The sequence below is a fragment of the Callorhinchus milii genome, unplaced genomic scaffold (genome assembly GCF_018977255.1).
Source record: "Callorhinchus milii isolate IMCB2004 unplaced genomic scaffold, IMCB_Cmil_1.0 Scaffold14, whole genome shotgun sequence".
Lineage (NCBI taxonomy): Eukaryota > Metazoa > Chordata > Chondrichthyes > Chimaeriformes > Callorhinchidae > Callorhinchus > Callorhinchus milii.
The window spans coordinates 2,651,247-2,670,461 of NW_024704755.1; positions in this window are offsets into that span (position 1 = coordinate 2,651,247).

Here is a 19,215-nt window from a genome sequence, read left to right on the forward strand (position 1 = left end):
AATTCAAATAGGTGTAAAGCTTACCAACTACTCTGACCCTCTTGACTGAAGTGATGTTTCCAATGCTCTGTTTATTCACAGGTTTAGTCACCAGCACCTACCAGCCCTGCAGAGGGGAGGGAATCACTTCTGCAAATTGTTATCTTGTACCGTTCAAGTCCTGATTTTGCCCCCATTAGCAAATATGCTGTAATTTACCTGACAGGAGGAAAATCCCTCGCCTGTTGTTTAAGCACCATGTAAACCGATCCGGGGAGCTGATGTGCACCATGTTAAATTGAAATGTTCCATCCATCAAACCTGCTCTGTTTATTACTGCTATTATACTGAAGAGATGAAGAAATCAAAAGTGCCACAGGTTACGGCCCAGAGTGAATCCTCCATTCCCTGCATCATGAAAAATATGACATTCAATCTTTCCATAGGGCTTAGCAAATAAAAAGTGCTTCAAATTTCTGTATCCAGTCAATTTATTCTGTGATCCAGTATAACTGTGTTTTCAGATGCCAGTAAAAGACAAATTCAAAGCAGATGTAGAGGAGGGTGACTGAAAAGATACTGCTTAAAATGGAACCATAAGCTTTGGACATAGAATAATACAATAGTTAACAGGGAGTGGGGAAAATTTGTTCATATTCATTGATTAAACAATGGCAGAGAAGATTTTGAACACATTTTGGGTGTTAAAAAAAAATGCTGGTATTGAAATGATATAAACTTGAGAAACATATGGATGTTGAAATGCGAAATATCCTGAGATTCATAAAAGTGTTTGGAAAAGGATTGTACTTCTAGCCTAGGCCAACAGGAAACATCTGTCAGGTTCATATCGCTGTGGTCTAATCATAACCTGGAATTTAAAAGAAAATAGGTGCGATCTTCAACGGGGTCTCTATTTTTTTAGAAGATACCGGGAATTAGCAGCATGCCATTCATCAGGGTGTGAAGTAAGTGCAATGCCATAGGAACCACAGGCATGAGTGATGAACCACCTAGTATTAATCTTACTCACTGGTTCTGGCAGCCAAACACTGCACCCCCCACCGTTATGCGAAGCACTGCACAATCCCACATTAATCCCGAGCTGCGAGAAAATTAATCAAACTTAAATCCAAGAAAAATGCAAGGAATGGAACAAGGGCATCAGATTTATGTTATGGCACACAACTGACGTTCTCTTGCAACCGGTATTATTTTTGCAACGTATTTTGTATGCAGGGCTGGTTTGATGGTGGTTGTAAATGAACCACAATCATTCCAGAAATGTCCATGTCTCGGATAGTCATCCCATTCACATTTCGTCATTCCGAGATTTCCTCTGAGCCAGGCGTTCTGGAGGTTAGGTTGTGTAAGTAAACGACCGGAGTTTTGCAAATGGAATAAGAAATACCTTGAAAATACTGTTTCATTATTAAAGCCACTGTCAGTCAAGTAAAGGGGTTATGGGGAAAAGGCAGGTAAATGGGACTGAAAGGATTGCTCTTAAAGAAGTAATTGACCACTCCGAGACACTGCCCTGGGTGAAGGGCGCTAAATAAATGCAACTCGTTCTTGTTGTTGTAATCAAAGAAAGATACTGAAAAATAGAAACTTAACAAAAGAGGATAAGCTATGACTAGATGAAGTTGCATCATTTTTCCAAGAGAACAAATTCCTTTATTATTTCCCAACATTTGTCTCTCACATTTTTTCTCATCTTTAGTCATCTGGGAAAATGCTTAAGACCGAATCCTGCAAATGTGTCGAGTGTCTCACTGTGATTCTGTGATTGTTGGAGTTGTTCACACCCTCTTGTCTATAACAATTTGCACTTTTATAGCGCCTTTCACTCTGAGATGTGAGAGGTGCCATAAAAGTGCTTTACAAAGATTGAGTGGGAACTCAAGCAGGCAGGCCAGTGAGGGGGTTCCGGGGGGAGGGGAGTGGGTGCGGGGAGAGATAGAGTGGTGGTGGGTGAAGATGCAGTCGAAGATATGGGTCATTAAATGGCTCCGAAAGAGGAGGGGAGTGGGTGGGAGGGAGGGGGGGAAGGAATGAGGCAAATAGCTCCAGAAGGCAAAGTAGCTGAAATGAGGTGATAGTGAGGCAAAGTGGGCTGGGGGACATGAAATAGGCCTAAATGGAGGGAGGGAGCAAGGGAATAGGACGAGAGAAGATCATAGAAGTTGAGTGTGGGAAACACTCCAGGGCAAGACAAACAGCTTTTCCTTCTCACTATGATCGGGTGCACAGTAAGTAAATACAGATTAACATTCAGCACTATGTTGTGGGTGATGGAAACAAGATTCATGTACAATAGAATTCATATCTGTGGCCACAGAGATGCCACATGACTGCATGCATTTTTACTTCCAAACTCTGAAAAAACCCACGTGAGAAAACAGATGCAGACTCGGCAGCAAAAAATCAGTGCTACCCAGAGCTTCCCAATCAAACAATGACACTTTAAAACCCTTTCATATGCACATTTGCCCGCAAAACACAGTCACTGCAATTTACAGTACCTCATGTGAAGCACTTTTGATTTGAAAGGCGCTATACCAAATGTAAGGATTATTATTATGATTATTTAAGTTTGAATGGAACGCCTCATTAATATTTGGAATTTTTTTGTGCTTCGATTATAGGATTTCAAAACTGGGTTGGGATTAATTATTCAGAACAGATGACAAACATAATAATAATCTCTGCAATTGATGCAGCGCCTGTATCTCTGAAACGCTTCCAGGTACCACTAATTGCTGTTAAGTGTAGTGACTGTGCTACCTGGAATTGGGTAAGAAGAGTGCACCCTCCAGGGAGAGAGTGCACATTCAATTCCAGACACAGGAAATTTACATGCGTAAGTGCCATACATACGTCAAATCTTCAGGCTGGTTTCGATACCCTTAAGCACAGTGATGGATTTCCGCAGGTGTCAGACACCTGGCTGGCCAAATAAAAAGACTTAAAATACCTCGGTCTCTGGTCACAGAAAGAGTCTGTCTTCAGAGCGAGGGAGAGAAAAAATGGCAACCCACACATAACATTTTTATTTAAATTCTGCTAAACCGCAGTTTACTATCCACGGTTGGTCTTCCCAAACCAATGCTTTATGGTAAAAAAAAATGAGATACAGGGTTTGGACTAGTGTCAGAAAGAGAAGGAAGCTATTTATGGGTAGCAGTTTAGTTTTTGGTTCACAACAAGGCACAATAATAATTAGAGCTCAAGTTAGGAAGTGTATCTATGACAGAAGGTTTCCTTCCTTTTATAAGAATAATAAGTCCCAAATTATTTTACAGCATTTAAGACATATATTACAGTATCATTGTTGTTGTTCTATTTGTGCATAAATAGGCTTTTGAAATTGCATTAATGGCAGCTTCTAGAATGAAGAGGACATGGACTCTACAGATCTAAGTAAGTGACTACAGAATTAATAATAATAATAATAATCCTTGCATTTGATATAGCGCTTTTCACGTCTTCTCGACGTCTCAAAGAGCTTCACAGAATAGACTGTAAAGTGAATTGACCGTGTATTTGTGGGCAAATTAAAGGATACAAGTACAAAGCAAGACTGTAAATCAGGCAATTCTTTCCCCACCGAGAGCAACAAATGCAGAATGGACACTCGGCAAAAACAGTGAGTTTCAATGTCAATTAAGTGATTTAAAAAGACTTGGATAAACATTTAGTTAGGCACTGGATTGAAAGTTATATGCACAGCTCGTAAAGTACACTTTGTGACATGATGTCTCCTGGACTGGTAGAACATTGAAAGTGCCCTCTGTGTTATGGCTTTGGTTGTTATGTTAGACTGATACCCTGGAGTAGTTTTGTGTTATGTTAGGAGAGGCAGGAGAAATTTTATACAGAGAGTATTTTTTCTTGGAAGATTTACCTAGTTGTAAAATTACCTTCTTAAATGGCTGATGAGCTGAGCCGACCACTGTTAACTGCCAGAATACTTTGCTCTGAGACAAAGCATTTGTTTCATTTCACCAGTTCCTAGAGACCTTTCGAGCCAAAGCTCACTCCAAGTCTTCTTCCATTCGCACAACAAAACTACATGCAGATGACTGCCATGTTAACCATTGTTATAACACAGACCAGATGGTCTGATTCGAGTGCTAACTGTTTTTTAATTAGGAAGTAAAGAAGAGGAAACATAGCTATCTATTGACTCAATTTTGCAAAGGTTCCAGTGGAACACCACACTCTAATGTTGAACATCAGCTTCCAGCTAACTTTAAAGAACTTATAATAATAATAATCCTTGCATTCGATATAACGACCTATCATGTCATCGAAAGCACTTCACAGAATTTATCGTAAAGTGTAGTGCCTGTGTATTTGTAGGTGAACGTGACAATTTGCGCATAGCAATGTCCCACAAACAGCCTTGAAGCTATTGATCTATTTCAGGGAGGATTGCCAGCCAGGACATAGTGAGAAACTCCCTTCTCTTTTCGAACAGAGCCATGGGATCTTTAAAGTCCATCTGAACAGGGGGAGATGTTAACGGCAGCCAGAGAATGGACAGTGGGAGATACATACATGCGCTTAACAACACGTCTGCATGCTCTGTCAGTTTAACCGCAAATGCCTGCTCACACCACTCCAGTTACTATACAAATTGATGCTGTGTAACTAAGACATTATACGGAGAAATTTACTCCAGTAACCGGTCTCTTAGGCTTCAATATTATTCTAATATTACTTTTCACACATAACAGGGGCATTATAGAGGTGAAATCTATCATGCCAAAGTATCCCTTGCACTGCTCCAGCCTCTAATATTATTCTAAAACAGTATTAATTACTTGCTCTTCATGTGGAAAATAGAAAGCTAGCTCTCCGCAGATGTGAAGTGAATCCATGGCACCGAAGCAACTGATTATTCCTCATTTGACAGAGTTTCGATTTATTAATCTTCTTCGGAGAAGACAATGGAACAACTGATTGGGCAAAGAGAAACATGCTGAATCATCTTTAACACTTAAACCCTAATTAGTCAAGTTTTTTTACTTTAAACATTTCAACAACGCTTGGAGCAAGTGTTATGATTATGAGCAAACTTTTGCTTACATTGAAGAACACATGAGCAGAATCTTTACTTTGTATTCAAGGGTAGCATGAACACCCATTATAAATCCAAATGATCTCCTTGTTCCAATACTATCAATCCATGACTGTTTATGAGATACTGCTGTGGGCAATTGGCTGCCACATTTCACCCACAAATACCAATCAATGTACTTTACAATATACTGTGAAGCATTTTGAGCCATCTCAAACAACGTGATAAGGCGCTGTATCAAGTGCAAGGATTATTATTATTAATGTTATTGATACCACATCGGAATATCTGCACTAAGAGATTATCTCATTAACTGGGTGATTTTGGACTATGGAATTCAATTCATTTTTCCATGTTTAAATCCCTTGGGAAAAAAACCTGAAAACGCACTCCACTGAAACCCGGGACTTGTGGGTTCAGATGAAATCAGGCTTGTGATGTTTTTGCCTGATCCATAATTAGCAGAGATGAATAGACCTTTTTTGTAGATGGAGGAAGAAACAAGCAGAAATCACAACGGTTTCCTTTAGTCAACAGTGGAGAAGCATGTGTCCAGTCACTGGGATTAGTCCCAGTGTGAGTGAGAAGGAAAATGCTAATTTATCATGGTAATTTCAAACAGCAGCACAATCACCCATGCCTTTCAATCACAAATCCACAGCTCTTCGAGGTGGTGGAGGAGAGAGGATATGTGGGTGGACATGTCACATACTAATGCTGAACAAAACTAACTTTTATTTGAGCTCACAATTTCTTTTTGTTTGATTTGCCCGAAGAATGTGAGAAATGTGTGAGAATTTAACACATCCATACATTTTCTCCAGCTCTACAATGATGTAAGTTTTCACATCACCAGTGTCACGAAAACTTTAGACAATTTGGTGAAGATATCAGGTTATGGCTACAAAGAGCATGAGGACTGGATTACACAAATGTTGACTTGACCCTACTTTGAAAAATCAGATGTCAAAATAGGCATAAATTGCATATCCTTGCAAATGACGGAAAATGAGTGACAATTTGTAAAGCTTTGAAAGGCTTTTATTCAAGAGTTAATGGACAGTCATGTACTATTAAATATCATTTAAGTGCTGCAAGATTGCTTTCCTTTCTCATTCAGCTGATACACTGCTCCACAGGGTGCAAACCCATGGATTCAAACCATCAATTCTTTAAATGGTGATTCTCTTAAGCCTTTGAGAGCTCTGAGATATTCAGTCTATGTGAAAAGCACTATATATATTTATATAGAGTTAAAATTGCGGTATTTCTAAATGCATTCCGAAGCTTAATTATCGCCGTGAATAATGAAGGGATGGAATGTGTTTTGGAATACCACAATTTTGACCCCCTATAAATGCAACTTGTTGTTACCTTACCCCAGGGCCAACCCTGAGCAGAGGCAAAGCTCTTCTTCAGAGGGAAAGAGAGAGGTGCGAGACATGTCAAAGCGTGAGTGGGCAGAAAATGTTCTCTGTACACCTTGCTTGCCTTCTGTCTTGTTCAACGATACAAGTCTGGGAGGCTGAGAGGCAGGGCATATTTCTAATCCATTTGGTGAGAAAATAAAGTACAGAACAAAACAGATTGTGAGTTAATTATCGGGTATAGTTACAAAGCAGGAATTTTCTCTCATCTAAGTCAGAAGATTGGGGGTTGAAGCCCCATATCATTCTAGACTGATACTCCAATGGAGGACTGTGGGGAGCATTGAATTGACGGAGGTGCCATCTCTCAGATAAGAGGTTAAGCCAAGGTCCCATCCATCTATTCAGCTGGATGTTAAAGATCCCATGGCACTGTTAGGGAAAATCATTGCCAGATTTCAACTGAACTTGGTAAAATAAACTCAAGGAACATGTATGAACGTGATGTAATGTATGAACAAACGGTGATAGCACAGATCGCCATCCGCACCATGGTATTCTTGAGATATTTGTTGGTCAAACTTTAGGATTTCACAATCGCAATTTGGCAGGAGAACGAATGTTCCCTCTCTGGAATGCTGCCGGGGTGAATGTCTGGCGGCTTCAAATGTCCGGCCTTCATGTTTATTTAGAGGGTAATTAGATGTGAAAAAAGGGTGATGTCTTCCCCTGTTGGGACTTTATCTTATCAGTTATTGTTCTCGAGAGGTACAATGACAAACCAGGACAGGCATTTTATTCAATCACGTCACAACGAATACAATTGAATATTTGAGATCAGATTAAACAACCCAGCTTATGAATTATAAGCATGGATCTTTTTAGACCTTATGAATAGGGAATTGGATGATTTGTTTGATAGGGTAACAGAAGCAGAAGTTATCAGTAACAGAATGGCGGTCACATCTATTCCAATGTACAGAGGTCTTGCGCCTTTGTGAGACTCAGTTCTGATGTGACTGCTCTTTCTTGAAAGTCTATTCCTAAAGTTTTGTGAATTAAAAAAAAGCATAGCACCCCATGAAGCTCACTGCACTTGCCAAAGCAATGAGAGCCTAAGGTCATCTAGTTTTAGCATCAATCCACGACTGTTTGTGGGACACTGCTGTGCACAATTGTCTACCTGCCGTTTTCACCCACAAAATATACAGGCAATCCACTTTACAATATATTCTGTGCAGCGCTTTGACATGTCTCAATGATGTAAGAAGGCGCTATATCAAATGCAAAGATTATTATTATTATTGTTGTACAGTGCCTGTCACTGTTGTGTTAAACTAATACATAAATCCTTATTTAAAATATGCTAGTTCATTCAGTAAGATATACTCTTTCACTCTGATATCACTCCGTGCTCATAAACCCAAACTAGATATGTGATCGGAAAACAAATATTAAAATGTCGTAAAAGAAACAAAATACGTTTACAATAAAAACAGAAGTAGGTAGGAAGTTTTAAAACACTTAGTGTAAAATTCTGTTGCACGGTTGAAGCAGGTCACCAGTGCTTGGTGGCACCCGTTGACTTGATAAGTTATGTTATCTGTTATGTTTGAGAAAAATAAAAAGGCTCTCAAAGCTTTCTACATGTTGAGCAAACTTTTTAAGTAAATATTATTCTTTCTGAGGAGCTAAACATACAGAGATAAACATCATAAAATGATTTTTATTCAGAATCCCCAAATCAGTTTGGCAAAGTAGCACAGGATTAACTGTTCCTTGAATTGATGCTAAATTATAATACGCAACATTTTCTAATAGATTTTTAGAAGAAGTATGTGATAATAAAATATTCTTTGCATTTAATATAGGACCTGATCAGATCATTAAGCTGTCCCAAAGCACTTTACAGGATTTGAATTAATGGCTGTATAATTTTGAAGGTGAATGTGGCGGGCAATTTGCACACATCAATGTTCTGCAAACAGCTGTGAAGTGAATGACTGATTTTATATTCATATTGTATTCATTCATCTGCCAAACATAACCATTTTCTTTGAATCAACAAAATTACTAACTTTCTAATAAAAAACGGCAAATGTATTTGTAATACTATTTTTGCCTCCTAATTAACACTGAGTCTGTTCTCAGCATTTAATTCTGCCTCTTTTCCTATTCCCTGAATCTTGTTTCCGAGTCCATAGCTGACTAATCAATATAAGAACATTCTACAAGTGCAATTGGTAAGGTTTAGAGTTATTTTTCATATTCATGGCAAGCCTGTTAAATGGAACAGCTTAGAACCTTAATATTGCAAAAACAGCCTTAATAGTTCATCTGGAAAAACTTAAAGCTTTTGTGGTCCTAGGTCTCAAATGCAATTAGCATTATTACACAGCAATTAGAATTTATTATTATCCACTAGCTCTCTGTGTTCCAGCAATTTCAAGGTCCTCACATACAAATTCCCTTTCACACCCTAACACCTCCTGATTTTTCTGATTTTCTCTACGCCCTATTCTTCTGGCTGTTTGGGGGACATTGCTGTGTGCAATTGGGCTGCAGCTTTCACCTGCAAAATACACAGTCACTACACTTCACAGTAAATTGCTGTGAAGCGCTTTGGGACATCCTCCCTGACGTGAAAGGTGCCATACAAATGCAAGGATTGTATTTAAAGTGCTCCGAGACATGCTACGTGAACGCGATTAAAATTGAAGGTTCGAGCCAGACCATCGGGTCCATATTCAATTTCAGTTTCTAATTTATGTCGTGTCGATTGATCCAATATAAACCTACTCTTCTTCGTCTTCTGAGTGTTGTGTAGAAACTGTTTGAGATTTCAAAATTATTAAATGAATGAGCTGGCCTACAGCAAGGATTTTATGTGTGTTCGTTACTGTGATTTGATGTATGTGAGCTGAGATCACACACAACAGATCGCATGGAAAACATACAGTGGGAGACGAGTGCCATAACACCGACGTAATAGTCTCAAGCACTTGAATTAATTGCACTGTCTGTAAGGTATAAATTAAGCTTACAGTTGTCAGTGCATTGACTTATGCCAAGTTGCGTATCTTGTAAACAAAATGACTAGGAAAAATCTTGTGGGATTTTGTGCACTGAGATCTGAAATACACCCAACATGCCTCGTAGCTTTCTAACCTGCTTAATTGCAGGCATCCATACAAACGAGATTGCAGAATGTGGAACGAGGAGAGATTTTAAACTGAGAAACATGTTTCTCTTTCGTGGTCCAGCTCCAAATAAACATGTGAAGCTTTGAAAAAAGGGAATCTCCTGCTTTAATCAGATTCTGGGGAAGCTGCCATCTGTAATTTAAACATCATTGAAATACATCCTGATAGGAGATAATAAAAAAGCTTCCGAGAAATGACTCTTTATAAAATGTTCCGTATTTCTTCTACCCCCCACCCCCCCCCCCCGCCCCCACGTGCATCTATTCACACAAACATTCACGCGCACACTCACAACACACGCAGACACACGTGCGGACAAACTCACAACACACACATGCTCGCACATGTACTATACCTACCCACCAGAAAGTACAACACAACCGCAGCATATGTGCATGTGCACAAACACACACAAACCACATGTGTTTTACAGGAATGGTGTGGATCACTGAGCAACAACAACATCAACAACAAAATTACATTTGTATGGCGCCTTTCACTGCTAAATGCGCACCGCTGTGCGCATTTAGCTTCTGCGTTTCGTCCACAAAATATAATCGACTCACTTTGTAGCAACTCACTCGGTGAAGCGCTTTGAGACTGCTCAACGATGTGATAAGGCGCTGGATTCAATTGCAAGGATGATTATCATTTATGACAAATGTTCCACATAGTCAGCGAGATTCAGAGATGAGCTCAGAAGACACATCAAAGCAAGACTTTAGGAAGTGACAGATGTTGTGCAGAATATCTGTATTTAATTTAGATGTTGATTCTGTGCCTAAAAGTTAATTGCATCTATTCTGAAGTGGTTACTCCTGACTTGACCTCACACTTCACTTATTTGATGCCTGTTGTGTATATGTCTGAAACATCTCGTATCAGGGAAGGGTTGAGTATGTGGAACCGCATGAAGCATAACATATGGTCCTTTATTTTACACACACACACACACACAACACACACACCGAGAAATCTTCATATGTTCGCATCCTGTTTAGGAGAAACGTGTTCAGCAAATGTACCAAGCTGAAAAGGGGGTCAAATTATTAACTTTCCTGCTGGTTAAAGGCGGGCAAGATTAATGGAAGGTCCATATTATGATGGATGTGCTTTGTAAATATAGCATCGATTTATCAAGGCGATCATTTGGTGAGAGGGGCTCCATTTAGTTCCTTGAATACCACCTACATGGACAAAATAAATCGCTGAGTTAGCCTTCAGCCACGTGGGATTCAAGATAATGTACTTTTCTCTCTCTCCCCTTCCCCCAATCTCCCAGAGAACAGAAAGCACTTCTTACGGTCAATATTTTCTTTCTGATTTCTCCCTCAACTGCGTTCAGGACAAACGTCTGTGAATGTGAATGTCACAGGGACTGAAAAGGATAAAAATCGCACACACACACACACACACACACACACACACATTACAGAAACAACTTTACAGTACCTCCTGTAACTGCACGAATGACATGGACTTTAAAAAAAGGCTATTAATATTAAACCCGACACATTGATTCGGTGATTTGTGCAATGTGTGGGCGAATCAAAAACACAAGCGTTCCTATTCATTCTTTCTCTTACGTTACTTTTTTTCCTCCCCCCCCCACACCCCACCCACCACCACCAAACACACACACACACACACACACACACATACAAAAAAAAAGACTGCAGGAGTTTCCTAACTAAAATAAATACACGCGTTCCTACAGATTACAACAGGAGGATAAACACGAGGGGGGTGACAGCTCCAATGCAATTAATGAGCACTGCATCTCATAATAATCCCCAACACAGAGCTGGAGGGGACGTGTGTCCGACCATCCTGTGTCCAAAGGCACCCCATGTATTCTGATATAATATCCTTGTCAATTATATATCAATTAGCTGAGAAATATAGGTATGGTAACCATTTCACGTCTTGTGTATAACATGGCTTTCTGCAAGATACAGCCCTGGAAATGTCCAGATCCCCTTCCTCACCCACTCACTCCTTCCTTTGTTTCTGGCTTCACTGTTAACGAGGTTGACATTTCTTTTAAATGATGAATGGAAAGGGCAATAAATAATAATCAGTATACGCGCCGTTTGCACGGGGTAACATATCCCGTCGGAATTGTTCCTCTAAATTGTGTTTACTGCTTTCCCTGGAACTTATCCAAAGTTGTGGACTCAAAAAGTCCACCAAGTGCTCAATCGTTAGTGAGTCTCTTATCACCCGCGTTAGACTAATGCAATGGTTGAAACATAGATTCAGAATTCACTTTAGTTGATGTGAACACTGCTGTGCAATACCCCAATTACTCTCTGAAGTACCAAATGAGGTGGGTGTTTTTAGGGTTGGGCTGATATCAAGTGAAGAGTGGGATAACAGGGAGGATCATTAACAAATCAAAGTCCCTCCGTTTGATGGCGTGGAGGCACAATTATAAGGGGCGGAATGATTTCACGATGGCAGACAGACAACAGGTGGTAAATACCGCATCTGCAAACGGATGGGTTGGAAAACCTGACCGAATTGGGAGAGGGTTGTGTTGCGAGACCTTCCAGCAAAGAAGGGTTGGTTTCTGAAAACAAGGGTAGAGTTACCTAACCTGCACTGACCTGGGATGGCTCACTGCCAACCCGGCTCTGTCTCTGCGTTAGGTGATGTCAATGGGTGTGGGGGGGGAGAAGGAGCTCTGACTGAGACAAAAACTAAAGCAAAATGACTTCAGGACCCATCAATACAGGTTGTTCTTCAGCTTCAGAACTCAGCTTCAACACAATGGAAGTATATTGGGAACTCTATCCCAAATCGTTTTATCTGTACTCTATATACTGTACTGTAATAATGAGAAGGGGAGCTAAACACACACACACACATATAAATATATATATATGGAAAGTACTTTTTGTAAATAGTTCAACATCGTGTATGCAGATAAAATAATTTCTTCTTTCGAGGTTTGAAAGTTCAGAGCAACATCAGGTTGTGGGTTTCCTTGCGCCTCGTTACACATCCAGTCCCCTCGGCCAACAATTCAGATGAAATAAGGAGAAACGAACATCTAGGACGTGAGATTGAGCAGAGTCTCAATCAAAGCATTTCCAAATCTCAGGAGGAAGGCTAACAACCTGATGACGACCCTCTTCCGTACTTCGCCACTTCTCTGAGACGTGATCAGGTCCAATTGGTTCCAATTGCAAACCTGGAGGGACATGTCAAAGCCCAACGCATTTGACTGTATCACACAGAAGGGAGTGTCTTCCCCGTGTCTTGGCCAACAATCCTCCAGATAAAACTGGTCATGGCTGTTTTGAGCGGGACATGGTTGTGCCAAATTGGCATTTCGCTTATAAAATGCGCAATAACTGCGCTGGACAGTCAAAAATCCCGCAAAGCGTTTGCACAGTGCTGGCGAGGTGATTTTAGAACGCTGCACCAAATACAAGTTTTTTTTTTATCATTGTACCTATTATATTACCATTTATAAAAGGAAGCGAACGACATATCAATCAATAACATCACAGGTGAAAAAGAAATAGCTTCGTAGCATTTATCGTGATGAACAGTCCGAAATGGCTGTGTTAAAAATCGCATGTTGTATGAAATACAGACTGTTTCTAAGGTTTTGAAGACTTCATTCAATTTGATGCTGATTCGGACTTGGTTGAGGTTAACTGGGATGTGTTATCTGCTGATACTGAAGTCCCGTTATACATCAAATAAACGTGCACCGATCACATCGCCGGTAATAGGAACGAATATTAACAATTTCCTTTCGAATGGCAATATCACTGAGACAGTGCTGGTACCTCCGAGGTTAAAAGAATCGGTAAAATCACTTCTCCGAACGGAAAACACCTCATTTGAAAACAACGAAACGGATCGAATCTTGAAATCCAAGAAAAAAAACAACGATTTCACAGAAAGCAAACAAGTCAAGTTTCTACCCCAAACTGCTCCGTGACCACAGAACACGGATTGTAAGCAGTTGGACGTTGCAATTAAGATTTCAGTGATTTCCGAGATGTACATTAGGACAATTTTACTGGTTTTAAAAAAAAGCACAACAAAAATACAAATTAGGATTTGCAATCACTCTCGATTTGTATTTATTTTGCAAAAAAAAGGGTCAGTATTTGGCATTTATTGCATACATGCTTCTCGGAATACATTACAATTTGACAAAATCTTCCTTACCAGAGCGATTTGCTAAGAATTTTGAAGAAAGTTACCAACGAAAACCAAAGTCAAGGTGTTTCTGAACAAGGTCTAGGATTTAGAAAATACCACACGTTATCAATTACGACAGAAAAAAAAAGGTCCATTTCGAATTTAATTTGAAATAACTTTATTCAGATATGACAGCCTTTAATCTGAGTTGATAATATTGCATTTTAATGATATTGTACACACATATATATTTATAACATATACAATTGCTGTAGATTTTTGTAAACTGCTATCCAAATAAAATTGTTCCAGTAGATGTGTTGCCAGACTTTTGATATTCGCGAATTTATTTCTTAGATGATTATCTCCTCACCCCATATGGTCATAAAATGATCTGCCGTCAAAAATCTTTGACGTGAGGAGGTTATATACTTTTTTATAATCTACAGGACTATTTATTAGCTCTGGTTCCTGGGAGTAATATTCGTTTTTGTTTCGTACTCCTCGATTGCATTATAAGATGATTGTTTGACTTCTTGTCGCTTAATGCATTTGATTGCCTTTTTTTTCTCGCATTTGAATCGACTGGAGCCGTTTGAACAGATGCACAAACGCCAATAAAATAATAATCCTGGAATTTGATACAGCGCCTTATCGCGTCTTCGAGACGTTTCAAGGCGCTTCACGGAATATACTGTGAAGTGAATTGACATTATGGTTTGTGGGTCAAGTTAACACTTCAATACGTTGCAACTTACACTCGAATTCTACTCGGATGTACTAACTAAACCAGCGGAGATATTAATGTACCTTGTGGATATTCAGTTGATTCATCATGTTACCTTACTTACTAACCTACTTACTGGTTATATCAGTCCCACATTCGCTCCAAAATAACCTTCAAACGAGACCTCTAGTGATGCTTGATAGAATTACAGTGTCATACCCATAGTCCTTTCCCTGTTTATCAAACACCTTCCCTCCCCCCCCCCTTCCATCCATGCAAATATCTTTACACTACACACTATGCCCCCAGTTTGCCCATTAAATCGGCCACGCCACTCTGCACACCTCACCAAGTTTACAATAAAACCTTTCAGTAAATCGGCTCCTGACTTGCTGTTTGTTTGAATCTTTCAGGCAAAAAAAAAAGAGGGGCAGTTGAATTTTTTTTTAAAAAAAACCATACTGGAAAATCTCGGATTTGTCATACCATTGCTTGTCGAAATTCATTTGAATAAACTGTTTAAATCGGGGTGAACATCCATTCTAACTGGCAATGCTAGTTTGCCCACAAAATACACAGCCAAACCACTTTACAGTATATCCTGTAAATCGTTTTGAGACGTCTGAACGACCTGATAAGGCGCTATATCAAATGCAAGGATTATTATCATTATTATTATTATTATTATTACTATTACTATTATCATTATTGTCATTATTATTAATGCGACTTTGGGTGGCACATGGCTGTGAAGTGTCAACGATGAAGCTTGTGTATGTGTGTGTGTCAGCACTCACAATGTCAGAGAGACCAGAGTGCAACTTCATATCCAGATGCTGTTTTTCGGAAATCTGCTCTCAGGCAGTGGTGATTGCAGGTGGATTATGAATCAGACCCATTTACAAGGGTGAGGTCGGGGGAAGACGAGATATGAAGTGCAATTGAGAGCATTGCGCACAAACACTGACTGTAGATTAGCAGCGAAGGCGGAGGATGGCTGTTTCTATCAAACACAGCACTTGCACTGATGGTAATGATCCACGTTGCTTGTTTATCGATGGGCTGTGTTGACTGCTGCTTCAGACACCCCCTCCCACCTTTACACAACACACACACACAAAGCTCCACCCCCCCCTCCCCCCCTCCCCATCACCATAGCCGTCAAATTGAGAATTGAGTGGTTTATCTCAAAATTTGATCGATGTAAACTTCCAAAAGCTTTATATGTATAATAATTGAGCAAAGAATAATGTGGGATTTTGGAGAAATCTTTATAAAAAAAACAATGCGGTTGTTTTCTCACCGTATTATAATATGAGTCCATGACATCGATGAGACTGTGGTATAATCTGCAACTCTGTATATATTGGGAGTTAAAATAATAATAAGAGTAATAATAATAATACTTGTATTTGATATAGCGCCTTATCGTGTCTTAAAGACGTCTCAATGCCCTTCACAGACCATACAGAAAAGTGAATTGATTGCGTATTTTGGGAGCGAAAATATAGAAGTAAAACACTAAATACTCTACTCGTCTACTTAATTGAATTGAGACCGAAAATCTTTATAACACCGACATTTCGTCTGGCCTTTTCTCTCCCAGATTTTGCGTAAATCGCCTCATTTTATTGCTCGTCCAAACGCAAGGAGGTTTAAAAATCACGACAACTGCCTTAAAAAGAACTCTGTCTTTGAGTCGCTGTGTTCAAGTGCAATAATCTTGTCGCTCGATAATACATTGCTCCAGGTTAACTGCACACCAGACTCAAACACTGTCAACCATTGCCCTCTTTGAAACCATTTAATATACAGTAGATAAGGGATTTCCAGCGGCCAACAAATTGCGCTCGTGCGATAAACGTAATTAATAAGAGGGGGAGGAGGGGAAGGAACATTATTTGCGATTCCTTTTAAAAACACAGTGCAAAGAGCAGATTCCACGCGCAGAAAGTAGCTTTGATGCTTCAATTTAGCTCCCAAATCACAGTTTCGTATGAGTAGCAAAAGGAACAAAGACATTGGGGGCAATCGCTTAAAAAATCAAGGTAAATTCTGAGCTAACTGTACAGATAATAGCATTATGTTTCCGCTTGTCTTTTTTTAAACTTGAGCAGCATATATATATACACACACACACATATATATACAGTATATCTTTATAATATGTATGTATTAACGGGTGGGAAAGAAAAAAAATATTCTGATTGCTTTATAAAAACCAATGGACACACGTGAAGTAGCTCAGCTTTGATAGACACAATGTACACACACATTTATATATATATAATATATATATATATATATATCCTTCTCAGTTAAAACACGATCGCTGGTGTAACCGATTGCCTTACAGACTCCCTGTACAGTGGAAGGAGGCGGTGGGTCTCACAGCAGCACTCCCCCTCTTGACTTGTTTGCTTTCTGATGGTCAAAAAAAAAGAGGACTAAACAAAGCCAAGTCTCTCTCCCACCATTGAGTTGAGTGACGTGCTATTGTTTGCTCTTCCGGGAGCCAAGGACTCTGCCATTTGGTGCAACACAGCACTGTGCTGTCCCTCTCGAACCCGAAAGACAAACCTCACAACCAAAGAGGGGGGGTGGGGGTGGGGGGGGGGAACACAGGCTGTAAATGCCTTCGATGTCACCCTTGTCATTGGGATAATAACACCGTGGAATCTCCACGCCTCGGACTGAGGAGCCGGACGAAATGGGTCGAGCGTGGGACTCTGTAAAGTAGTGTAACTCAGTTTTAGTCCTCCCCCCCCCCCCCCCCCACCACTACCACCCCCCACATCTTCCGCTCCCCTCCCCTCCTGTGACCAGATAACGCATGCATTTTTTTTTACTGAATCAATTCTTTGGTACACACGTGGGTTTGTTGTCAGTTCAGGTTTGCTGTTTGGGGGAAATACACACCCGACCTCTGGCTTTTCTTTTGCAATAGCGACTGCGCTACGATGCAGTTAGTTGCAAAGACGCCTTTATTTCGGTGGGGATGGTGGTTAGAATTTTGCTGTGCCCACGTTTTATGTTCTGCTTGAATCCCGACATCAGGACACTGGGGGGTTTAGTTGCATTTCAGACGAAAGCTGTCTCTTAAGTCACTTGGTCTCTTAACCATGTAGGTTTTAAGATAAGACATCGTTTCGTGTCATAGCTTTAAGGTGAGCGCGTTATCGATCTGACACCCACTTTATTATTTTATATACACTGTAAATTGTGTTTCTTCCCCTCTCTATGTTTTGTCCCTAGTATGGAAATCAAATAGCATTTGGTCTCCTGCACGGTAATAAGCAGTGCATCTCTGGTCGATTTATAGTAAGCTTGGGTTTAATGTAATAAACCACACAGTCACTATTACGCTTCATTCTTCTCCCTATGGTATGATGTTATGTTCGACCACATGTATTTGTACTACTGTACTCCACTGCAAATACACTCCGGTTGTAATGTATAATCTTAAATTATAGGAGTGTGTTATAGGAAAATTATGTGTTTCCCGATTAACAGATCAGTAATGTTACTTGTTTCTAAACACAAGAAAAGACAACAGAAATGAGAAATCAGTTTCAATCGATTGCCTGGTGTCAACATATAATCCCCTCCCTTTCCCCTATTCTTATAAATAGCCCCCAGTTTATAAGTAAATATTAACATTTTATCATCTACTTATTCTCCTCTGGTCATGCCGTGCATAGATCCATATGTTTATTCTAAAGCTTATTCTTGTTAATAATAATAATCTTTGCATTTGATGCAGTAGCGCCTGATCACGTCTTCGAGACGTGTCAAAGCGCTTCACAGAACATACTGTAAAGTGGATTGACTGCATACTAAGATCACCAAAGGATAATAAACTCTTTTGGGGAGGGTTTATGCCTTGTATCTTTCGCCGGATAGAACAGTTAAATCGCCTCGCTGAAACGAACCCTGGCGCGTTTGGATTCTCACATTAAATCCGAACAAAGAATAAAATTAAGATTTATTCAGCGTGGGAGTGGAGTCCCGGCCTATTCGCTTTCATATTGCCACAGTGATGTAGTTCGTTTCGAGTCCAGAATGCGCTACATTGACGGATAAGACAGGACAGTAACAGCGCGCAAAAAGGAAAGGACCCGTTAAGTCAAAACACGTTCATAAAACAGGGACAACCGAACCAAACCGAACCAAACCGTCCCGTTTTGAAATATAAGGTCAGATTTTTCAAGGGGATGTGAGTGCTATATTTTTAAAAGACGGATTGTCCTTATATCAATTACAGACACTACGTGGTTCTGTCACCACCTGAAAAGGGAGGAGAGGAGAGGGGAGAGAGAGGGGTGGGTGGGGGGGGGGGGAACATTTCAGTAAAGGTTACAACAGCTGCTCTGGTTGGAATGAAATGGGTAGAATTATTACTGTTCGTGTATCACTTTGTCTTGCATAAACTTTTCTTGGGTGGGGGGCGTCGATGTCCAAGACTCCCCTTGAGTTTTGTGTGTAGGGGGGGAGGGGGTGCAGGAAAAGGGGTGGGGGGGTTAAGGTAAAACCTGGCTACAAGGTGATGTCTGAGAGAGAGAGAGAGAGAGAGAGAGTGGCTGGTGTTAATTAAAAGCAGAGAGTGGGACAGGACGCGCGTGTGCTTCTCCACTGTGATGTGGGTGGTCTCAATCGGGTCTGTACCTCAGCCTTGAGCGCTGATAAATG